Genomic DNA, 12,200 nt, shown 5'->3' on the forward strand with positions numbered 1-12,200 from the left:
AAGATGATCTTGCTCAAGATCATAGTCCTGGAAAGTTTTATTTTTATTACAAAAAGAAGAAAAAGAAGTAGCGCATCTTTTTGCTAAATTAATAGAATGGTAATTACAAAATGATAAAATAGGCTAATACTTCAAATATAATTATTTGAGCAATCAATTGGTGAAGCGATTCTTCCGTCCACAAGGCTAATGCAAGCCTTCAGACACTTACCAAAATGAGGCGTTTTGGGTGTGATACTAAAAGCCTTCTCCATGCCTACACGTGTTATGTTCGCCCGTTGCTCGAGTACGCGTGCCCGGTGTGGGGTCCATCTTCTATCCACACAGCGTACCTATTACGCGACATAGAGTGCGTCCAGAAAAGAGCAACAAGGATTATACTCCGAGACCTTGGCATACCGTACGATCAAGCCCTCGCTAAATTAAATTTATCTCCACTTAAAGTCTGGCTGGAACACCTTATTCACCAATTTGGAAAATTCATCCTAGCCAATAAGAGCCACCGATCTTTACTACCCGAACCAGCCCCTCCCAATAGCCGAACTCGATTACGAAATAAACTTGTACCCCCTAAAGTACGAACCAATCGATACGCAAACTCATTTGTGCCTTTTTTCACATCAGTTTTCAATGCTGAGTTGTAGTGTGTGATTTTTGTTTAAATGTATGATTTTTGTGAAAAAACTGAATTTAGCTCTATGCTACGATAGTTTTTAAATATACCGATCTCTCTCTCTCTCTCTCTCTCTCTCTCTATCTCTCTCTCTCGCTCTCTCTCTCTCTCTCTCTCTCTCTCTCTCTCTCTATCTCTCTCTCTCTCTCTCTCTCTCTCTCTCTCTCTCTCTCTCTCTCTCTCTCTCTCTCTCTCTCTCTCTCTCTCTCTCTCCTCTCTCTCTCTCTCTCTCTCTTTAGTTTTAAGTTTGATTAAGAGGAGTAGATTTATGCTCCAGAAGTGAGTTCAAAGCGGGAAAGCCGGTCACTTCTAATTGGAATATTTGTGGATATCTAAGAATATCCTAAAACGTACTCTTGGATATTGCTAAAAAGAGACCATTAAAACAAAGTGCTGTTAAAAGTTTGGCATCAAAAGAGTAAGACTATTTAATGACTAAAAATAGGGTCAAACAAACATGTATTATAACATTAGTTAGCTATATCAAATAGTAACAAAGATGTGAAATATCATTTTTGGGAATATGAAGTAAATCGGTAACCTAGTTGTAAGTCATCAGCCAGCAATGACGCATGTTCAAAGTTGACTGACCAAGCTGAAAACTTGGACTGTGAGAGAGGGGAGAGGGGTGTAATTATTACAGTATTAATTTTAGTATTATTAATGGCTGCAAAATTTTTCTTTGTAATTTATATGAATTTTTTTATTAATTTCTTTATACCTTTTTTTTATTAACATTTGCTCACAATAGATTGTTTTCCCAAGGGGGAAACCCTTTCTTTCCATTGGAAAGCTGAAAATCACCAACACCATCTAAACTTCGGTGATGGAGCACTTGTCTTATTTTGGATACATTAAATGTTAGAGAGAGTAAAGGAAGTGAAATAATATCAGGAATGAAATTGCCTGCTCAAAGTTGAAAAGCCTACTGAGACCTGCCAACATTTTTCCTAGCTAATCCATGCCTACTTAGCTAAGATTTAATTTTCACATGAAATAGTACTACTCCTAACAACTCACTCCAGCACCAAGCCATTTGAGGCCATCCCATGTACGAACACTTCTCTCCCATCCCAATTTATTCAAAGCTTCCCTCTTCACACCCTCCCAGGTATTCCCCATTCTCTTTAAATCTTTCCTTAAGACATCCTCCAATTCCAAACGAGTACTACCTGCTTTTCGTTTGGCGCTAGAAGGTTGGCCGACAAGGACTTAAAACTTTCTGACTTGAAATAATTTTAAAAAGACAATGCCGATTAGATATTACTTCGAGAGATATTTCAGCTTTGATCAGGTGACACTACTAATTAGCTCTGTCAATTATCCAGCAGGCTTTGATGTTTCAAAAGAACGTAATAGTACCTCCCTGAAGCTCTACCAGAAACCTGTTAATAGCTGGGTAGAAAATAATGTTTTCTCCAACTATGTGGTTGGCCCAATAAGCTGAGCCCTCATCATCAGTAACCAGTATCTACAGAATTTATCCTTATTGCTTGCAACAGCGATTTAAGGCAATCAAGTTAGTATGTAATATTGCAAATTAGTCATTTGCCCTGAGGGCAAGAGTTAATATGTAGCTTGTCAAGCTAACCCTTTCCCCCAAAGTTATCTGATAAAAATTTTGAATGGTTATTTTAATCAGCATAGTTGAAAGATCCCATAACTATGCCTGGTATATATGCATTTTAGCGACCCCATTGAAGTTCTTGATCTGTTTAGAACTGATTTCTCTGACCATAAATGAAATTTATTAAGTTTGCCATATATAGTGATAGAGAATAATGTCTGACCATGGATGTAAAATGAAGACTTGGGATTTGCCAAGGACTGAAGAAGAGGGAATTAGACTTTTCCAGAATAAACGGGTGTTGCTCAAAACAAAACAGTGTGTCAATGGAAACAGCATGACTTTATGCTTTTTCAACAAAAAGCATTTAGTTCAACTATGCCATGTTAGAAAAGTCGGTTTGGGTATCAACACGTGGTTTGCTGACATTAAAATTCTATTACTTTCCTTAATTTTCTTCTGTAGTTTCCATAATTGTGTTAATAAAGTATTATGTTTTCATCCTGTTTTGGTGTATTTCACCTAACTTCACTTCTTGAATGGGGTCGCTATAATATAGAAGTAAATATGTCTTTACGGACAAAACGAGCCCTTGATGTCCCTGGGTAGAGGGAATACGCCCAGAAATTTGCCCATTGTTTACGTATGGTATGGGTTATTTGGAAGGTAATGCATTTTTTGGGTGTGGGGTGGGATGATTGGAGTTGGTTTCCATATGGAGGATTTTCAGTGGAGAGAGAAATTGACAGGGGATTAATTTTTCAGGGGAAATTTTACATTGGGAGAATTTGATAGAATTCCTGTATGAAATTCTTTTTAATTGTCTTACTTTCTTTTTACTAACTCAATTTTGCATGTGAAGATGATATGGGAATTATCCGGGGTTTTTGGCGTGTTTCAATTTCTGGGAAAAGATGTCCATGGTAGGGGGATTTCCGAAGTGATCGAGAAAACGGTTAAAAATTAGCGTGTTTTTCAAAAGAAAGTAAGTAAAGGTTAATTTTTCTCGCTGAATCGTCCACAAAAATTCTACGAAATTTTCGGCAAGGATAGAGCTGTCTCGAGGGAATTTTGCAGAGGGGTGGGGGCATATCTTACAATAGAATAAATTTCCATGGAAGAATATCCCGTGAGAAAGAGGGAAATTTTTCATGAAGGGTGAGCAAGATTTATCGGCCTTATTTGAAAAACGATCATTAACTAGATACAAAAGATCAATTTTTTCATGGCCCTTGGTATTAACCAAGTGACATGTAGCAATCGCAAATTCTGTCTGTCGGTTCGGTTTTGCTACTTTAGGCACTTCCATGTAAGCTAGGATGACGAAATTTGGCAGATGTATCAGGGACCGGACCAAATTAAATTAGAAATAGTTGTTTTCCCGATTTGATCATCTGGGGGGGGGAGTGAGGAGCCCGTTATTTTGGGAAAAATTGAAGTATTTTTAACTTACGAATGCTTGATCAGATCTTGATGAAATTTGATGTTTGGAAGTATATCGTCTCTCAAAGCTGTTATTTTAAATCCTGACCGGATCTGGTGACATTGGGGGGAGTTGGGAGGGGCAAACCTAAAATCTTGGAAAACACTTAGAGTGGAGGGAGGGGGATAAAACTTGGTGGGAAAAATTAGCACAAGTCCTAGATACATGTTTGACATAACCGGAACGGATCCGCTCTCTTTGGGGTAGTTGGGGGGGGGGGGTTAATTCAGAAAAAATAGAAAAAATGAGGGATTTTTAACTTACGAACAGGTGATCGGATCTCAATGAAATTTGATATTTAGAAGGATATCGTGTCTCAAAGCTCTTATTTTAAATCCTGACCGGATCTGGTGACATTGGGGGAGTTTGGGGTGGGGGAACCTAAAATCATGGAAAACGCTTAGATTGGAGGGATCACGATGAATCTTGGTGGGAAAAATAAGCAGCAGTCTTAGATACGTGATTGAAATAATTGGAACCGATCTACTCTATTGGGGGGGGGGATTGATTCTGAATAATTAGAAAAAAGATGTATTTTTAACTTACGAAGGAGTGATCAGATCTTCATGAAACTTCATATTTAGAAGGATTTCGTAACTCAGATCTCTTATTTTAAATCTCAACCGGATCCAGCGTCATTGAGGAGGGCAGTTGGGAGGGATCGGAAATCTTAGAAAATACTTAAAACGGAGAGATCAGGATGAAACTGGATGGGAAGAATAAAAACCTGTCTAGGATACGTGACTGACATAACCAGACCGGATCTGCTCTCTTTGGTGGAGTTGGGGGGGGGGGTAATTTTGAAAATTGAGGTATTTGTAACTTACGAAAGGGTGACCAGATCTTAATGAAATTTGATATTTAGAAGGATCTTGTGCTTTAAAGCTAATTTTAAATTTTAGATCCTGTGAGATGGGGGGGGGGAGTTGGAGGGAGAAACCGGAATTCTTGGAAAACGTGAAAACTGGGGTATTTCATCTTACGAATAGGTGATCGGATCTTAATGAAATTTATATTGGAAGCATTTCATATCTCAGAGCTCTTATTTCAAATTCCAGCCAGATCTTTTGACATTGGGGGGAGTTGGAGGGATAAATCTTGGAAAACACTTGGAGTGAAGGAATCGGGATGAAGTTTGGTGGATAGAATAAGCAAATGTCTTTGAAAAGTGATTGACGTAACCGTACTGGATTCGTTCTCTTTGAGGGAGTTGGGGAAAGGGTTAAGTGATTTGACGAGTTTGGTGCTTCTGGACGTACTAGGACGATGAAAATTGGTAGGCGTGTCAGGGTGCTGAACAAATTGACTTGATAAAGTCGTTTTCCCAGATTCGACCATCTGGGGGGCTAAAGGGCGAGGAAAAATTAGAAAAAATTAGGTATTTATAACTTACGAGTGGGTAATCGGATCTCAATGAATTTTTATATTTAGAAGGACATCGTGACTCAGAGCTCTTATTTTAAATCCTGACCAGCATTAAGGCTCTGATTTTCCTTTTAAATCAGTCTATTGATTCTTAGAATTTTGTTAGAGCTCATACCATATGAGCTCTTGGCTCGTAGCTCTTCTTGCCTCGTCACAAGTGCCATATGAGCTCTTAGCTCTTGTTTTAATAGGAAGTAAGTAGCAACATAAAACTCAAATCAAACAGAAATTGCTCCGTATATGAATGGACTGCCTCCCTTCTCAATACCTTGCTTAATACGCTAAAGTTTGACTGTTGTTCCAATGTTTTTTTTTTTTTAGGAACAGATAATGAAACATAAGGGCTGTTTAATTAGAATAGGAACCTTTTTTAAATTTAGCGTAAAGAGCAAGGTATTGTGGAAGGGGGCAACCTCTTATAATGCGGAATAACTTTTGTTCGTTTTGACCTTATGACGAGTATCCAAGGCAAACCCAAGAAAAACATATTTTCAAATTTAATTGCCAACGATAAAATTTCTTTGAAGCGTTATTACCCGAAATGGTGGAGTGATATAACGTTATATGTGAGCCATTTCTCTGACAGCCGAAGGGAAAATAAAACCGCATGCATTGCTTCAAAGAAAATGTATTCCAGCATTAGTTTTTATATATTGCATGTATTAAAAATACTCGTGAATTTGTTCTTTTATATGTTTTTACTGAATGTTGTGTTGATGTATCAAGTTCAGATGCAGCTTAAGTATTGCGACCTCGGCCTAAAATTTTTGTTATATACCTTGGCAAAGGTGATATCCACGTGGGAAATTCAACCGCCACAGAAAAATTTATTGTTCTGATATGCCTTGTTAAGTCAGGCAGCCCCAGACACAGTAGACATTTTTAGATAAATCAAGTAAATATTTCGACAAGGACCTAAAAAAAAGTGCTTAAAAAGGAGAAAGAGGGAAAAAAACCTAAAAAACAACAATGAAATCTAACCCTCTTAAGGGAATTCTACGAGAGGAGAAAAGACACTGAATCAAACAACGAAAACCAACTTAAAATCAATGAAAGAGAAGTTACCAATTAGATTGAATAAGTATCCTTTGCCTTCCACCAGATTTTGCCTGTTTATAATTTCCGTGTTCATATGATATGAGAACAGGCTGTCTTAAATTAGACTGGACAAAAATATTGATATAGTCTTTTAATACTAAGTTGTTATAAATTGGGCTTAAGGAAATATCTCCCATATCTTAACCAAGTGTGACTTTGGAAAAAAAAATGATTCCTATTTAAAGAGTTAAGATGCTGCATCCTTTTTACCTAATATAAATTTGGCAGTGTCAGAGCAAAAAATAACGTGTGCATTTCTTGTTGAAGGTGCAAACAGAGCTGTAATATTTCACAGATTTGTTAGTGTCAAGAATAAGGTGATTGGCGAAGGTACAAATTTCTTCATTCCTTGGGTTCAGAGGCCTGTCACTTATGACATTAGATCGCGACCCAGGAATGTACAAGTTATGACTGGCAGCAAAGGTTAGCAGTCATTTCTGTATCTTTATTCAATCATATTTTTCAATAACAGATATAATTCCTCATAAAAGTAATTCTCATTTGGAATAAAGATTTATGAGCAAAAACATGCTAGGGTTTCCAATGATGAAAAATATGATAATGAAGTTGGACGTTTTTCTAGTGTGTTACATATTTTACTACAAGGAATGGGCAACTTTTAAGAAATAATGAAGCATAACATGAACGTAAAAAAAGTACAAAAAGAAAGTGTTTCTATGGGATTAGCATTTACAAAAATAAATTTTTATACATATTCCTACACGCCACATGTGCAGATCAGTTCAATGTGAGTACATTAGGCCTATTAAATTTGACTTTACATACCATGTACCAAACCTGTGAATGCAGCTTATAACAACTCACCTCAGCACTAAGTCGCCTGGGGTCAACACAGCTACGCACGCTCTTTCTCCATCCAAATATATTCAAAGCCTTCCTCTTTGCACCCTCCCAGGAAGTTCTTGTTTCCCTTAAATCTTTCCTTACAGAATTCCTCTCACCCCAGCCAAGGATGACCTGCTTTCTGTTTAGTCCTAGACGGTCGACCGAAAAGGATAATTTTAAGTAATATGGCATCCTTCATTTGTAGAACGTGCCCTAGTCATTTCAATCTTTCTCTCATTGTAGCCCTAGAAACTTGGATTGAGCTACACTTGTTGTACAGCCTACTGTTTAAAATACGGTTAGTTAGTCATGTACTCAAAACAATGCGTAGGCAATTTCTCTAGAAAACATCTAGCAAATCTTCCCCCTTTTTTCATAGCGCCCGTGTCTCAGAAACATATTTGACCACTGTCATCACTGTAGCTTCCAATTTTCTAATTTAGGTTAGCAGACTTATCTTCATATTTTTCCAAACTTTTTTCAGCAGTCAAAAAACACCCTGGGCCTTGCCTATTCTACTTTTAACATCTTTGCTGCACCAACCGCCTTTACTAATAATACTTATGATTTAAATATCAGAAAATTAAAAACAGACAGAACTTAAATCTAAAAGAAGAACGCAGGTTTAATATAATGAGCTCGAAAAAAAACGTGGCCTCAGCAATACCGGTTATATTTTGTTAGTTTTGGTGCATATTTGTTTTCTGGGTCGTACGCACCAGCGTTGCCAACGTAGTGCAATTGCACTGTTTTTGGTACAACGTAGAGGTCCTGGTACAATTCAGTACAATAGGATGTATATTTGGTATAATAAAATTTTCTGGTACATCTTGGCTTTACTCGTTCCTTTCTGAGTCGGATATCTGTTCAAGTTTTAGCTTATTAAAAAAGTCCTTCTTGTCATGGTAAATTTTTAACCTCCTGTTTGGATGGTACAAATTAATTTCTTGTGGTGAAATTTAAGTCAGAAAAATGAAACAATTTATTTCACAGCGTTGGCAACGATGGTACTTACTTGTACTAGCAGCAGGATCAGGTATTTCTGTCTCAGTCTGCACCTTAACAAGGCTTCTGAACAGGACTGGATTCAAATCTTTGGCGCCCCTAGGTGCAAGCGTTTTGGAACCCACAGACCCTATAAATTTTTTCAGGGAGACACAGGGATTTACGGGGAAATCCCCATAAATTCGGGGATAGTGTAAGCCAAGAACACAAGGCAACTCATGAGTGATGAACTAAAAGTAATGCAAGAGAGAGGTGATACTGAGCTTTGAGCTGCCATTCTTGAGAGGCATCTGACAGATAATAAAGGGCTACGGAATTTCTGTTTTGTTTTAAAATCTCTCTCCAGTGAAGAGGCAGCGTAGCAGCAAAGTGAATCTGGCACTTTGACGGTAAATCACATCTGTCCAGTTTTAGTTAAGACAAAAAATCCCTCAGTGTTTTTATTTTGTTCCCCTCGACATTTTAAGTCCCTATATCCGAACCTAGTGCGGCTATGTGTAAATTCTGGTTTGATTCCAAATTACGGTCACTCACTTTGTAAAACCACTTTGTAAAACAATTAAATTTCCCATGTTGCCATTCGTTCTGTCGTACAGTGACACCTAGAAAACTGGATCACTGATGAAACATTTTTCAGATATCATTTTTGTTCAGGTACATGTTTATTTTAAATAATTGAAGAGTGATAACTTCTTCAGAGTAATATTGTTCAGGTAGGCTATGATTTTTTAAATACTTATGGGTATTTTTTGTCTTTTGCTGAAGCTCAAAGAAGTAAGTTGTACAAAACACGGTCATAATTTTGTACGTGGATTTGGGTGTTTTTAAACTCTGTAATTACCAAAAGCACTCATGAGAGAAGGGACATTATTGAACCGTTTCCTAAAACAACCTTTTTTCTGATTTTTCATAAAAAAATTCGAAAGAAAATGCCCTGTCCCTCTAGATTTTGAAAAAAAATACATCTTCATTAAAAATTCAAGATATATCCCTCCCCCTAATTTTTTATGGAAAGGATGTTACTAATTAAGTCTGAATGAGCTAAATCCATGCATTCGTAACTAGAATTTGTGGCTATAATCGAGCCTCTATCCTTTGCTTCTTTATACACAACTAAAACTGGTAGATGTTTCAATGTGCATGACTAACTGGCCCAAACATAATAGAAACTAGACCTACGTTGCCTGGGCAACGTGAAGTGTTGCGGCAACCTTTGTCCGGCTTTGCCGATTAAAGTGTTGCGAGAGCAACACTTTGGTTTTGTTTCTTCGCTATCGGTTAAATGCTGAAGTTGTCAAAACTATCAAAGCTTTCAAAACGGCATATTCAAAGAAGAACACAATCAGTAATCACATGATCAAATTCTTCAGCGTTGAAAAAACAACAGCAAAAGAATATCGGAAAAAGGGACTAAATTGAGTTTGCAGCCAGTTGAACTTTATCCTTTTCAATCGTAGACATCGTGACGGATGGAAACTTGGAACATTATCTTATATAATCTAGTTGGTACTATAAAGCTATCCGTAACTTTTCAGGATCAAATACCATAGATGTGCACCAATTTGCACAAATTTGTAGCCCCTCATGAACCTCCTCTAGCAACCCATTCTTGCTTATAAGTCCCTCTCCCGTGATATACATCAAGTTTACCGGAAACAAATAATGGGTATACCAACTAGCAAAAGTTGCAAACCCCTCGTCGCTGAAGATCATTGTAGCGTAACAGCTGATTATTACTTACAACACCCCTACATGTCTCACAATTGGGAACCAAGTTGTTCTTACCATTAAATACACCAGAAACAGATAATAGGTACACCAATCAGCAAAAGTTGCAAACCCCTCATTGCCAAAGATGATTATCAGCTAATAGTCGACTGTTGCTTGGAAGTTCCCTACATATCTCACAATTTGTATCAGCCTATTTTTGGTTTAAGTGTGTACCTTACCACTGAAGTTGTCAACCCCTTGAAACTTTCAAACTGGTGTATCTCATGAAGGAATTTTTGTACCAAAAATGGATGACATATACTTTAATCAGCTCATCAAGGTCTATCGATTGCCAGTGAAAAAAAAATTCTATCTGTCTTGCTATCCGTAACTCTTCAGGATCAAAATACCATAGATGATACTCTATTAATTATTACGAAACTACCTCACTGTTTTACATTATTGTTTGTACTTGTTTCTTCGCTATCGGTTAAATGCTGAAGTTGTCAGCCTATCGAAGCTTTTAAAACAGTATGTTCAAAGAAGAACGCAATCAGTAATCACATGATCACACCCCAGCGTTGAAAAAACAACAACAAAAGAATATTGAAAGAAAGGACTAAATTGACTTTGCAGCCAGTTGAACATTATCTTTTTCAATCGTAGACATCGTAACGGATGAAAACTAGGAACAATATCTTGTATAATCTAGTTGGTATTAATTATAAAACTATCCGGAGCTTTTCAGGATCAAAATACCATAGATGACATTCTATTAATTATTACGAAACTACCTCATTGTTTTGTATTATCGTTTGTACCCGTTGCGTAACATCTTAATTCTAGGTTACAGTGATTGATAGACCATCGATATGAACTTTCTTACCGACAGATTTACAGGGATCGAATACAATGTGCACCAATTTGGACAAATTTCTAGCCTAAAGTGAACCGATTTTTACTTACAAGTCCCTCTCCCGAGATAGGCATCAAGTTCAACCGGAAACAAATAATGGGTACACCAACAAGCAAAAGTTGCAAACTCCTCATCTCTGAAAATGATTGTAACCTAACAGCCGATTATTTCTTACTAGGCCCCTAAATGTCACTTTGCAGCCGGTTGAACTTTATCCTTTTCAATCGTAGACATCGTGACGGATGGAAACTTGGAACATTATCTTATGTAATCTAGTTGGTATTATAAAGCTATCTGTAACTTTTCAGGATCAAAATACCATCAGGGACCCATAAATTTCCTGTAATGACTCGCCATCCAGGATCGCTTATTATTGGATGGCGAGTCATTACAGGAAATTTATGGGTCCCTGATTCCATAGATGTGTACCAATTTGCACAAATTTGTAGCCCCTCGTGAGCCTCCTCTAGCAACCGATTCTTACTTACAAGTCCCTCTCCCGGGATATACATCCAAGTTCACCGGAAACAAATAATGGGTACACCAACTAGCAAAAGTTCCAAATCCCTTGTCGCTGAAGTCATTGTAGCCTAACAGCCGATTATTACTCTCCCTACATGTCTTACAATCGGGAACCAAGTTGTTCTTACCATCAATTACACCAGAAACAGATAATAGGTACACCAATCAGCAAAAGTTGCAAACCCCTCATTGCCAAAGATGATTATAAGCTAATAATCGACTGTTGCTTGGAAGTCCCCTACATATCTCACAATTGGTATCGGCCTATTTTTGGTTCAAGTGTGTACCTTACCACTGAAGTTGTCAACCCCTTGAAACTTTCAAACTGGTGTATGTCATGAAGGAATTTTTGTAACAAAAAATGGATGACATATACTTTGATCAGCTCATCAAGGTCTATCGATTGTCATTGAAAAAAAAAATTCTATCTGTCTTAGTTCAAAAGTTGACTTTTTTGCCGGAGGCCAACTTTCGAACACCACCACTTAGAAAGGAGCAAAGGATAAGCTCTAATTTCTTTAGCAATGAGAGAACTTTTAAAGTTTAAGAGGTATATCTGATACCATTTCTCTATTGCAATCCCAAGTAGAAAAAAAAGAATGGTAAAGTCAGCTGAAATCACGAACAGAAATGGCTAGAAACAATAGATGGCAGCACTTTCCGGACCCGTGGGAAAATCGCACTTTTTTGTTTCTGTAAATTTTTCTATTTATCACTCAAAGAAGATATATTGGCTGTGGGGCCGGGGAACTACCGCATATATTTAACACTTATAGATTTTAGTTCATCTTCAATTTGAAACTGGTGCCTGCCTGCTTGCCTGCTAGAACGGAGCTTTCCACTCGAAAGCAGAAACATGGTTTGATGAAACGAAAGCTTGGCTGCACAACTTCAGATACTCCTCTCTGACATAGGCTATATAACTCCACTTCACTTCGCACACCATAGACTCTGG

Source organism: Artemia franciscana, unplaced genomic scaffold, assembly GCF_032884065.1.
Source record: "Artemia franciscana unplaced genomic scaffold, ASM3288406v1 PGA_scaffold_69, whole genome shotgun sequence".
Lineage (NCBI taxonomy): Eukaryota > Metazoa > Arthropoda > Branchiopoda > Anostraca > Artemiidae > Artemia > Artemia franciscana.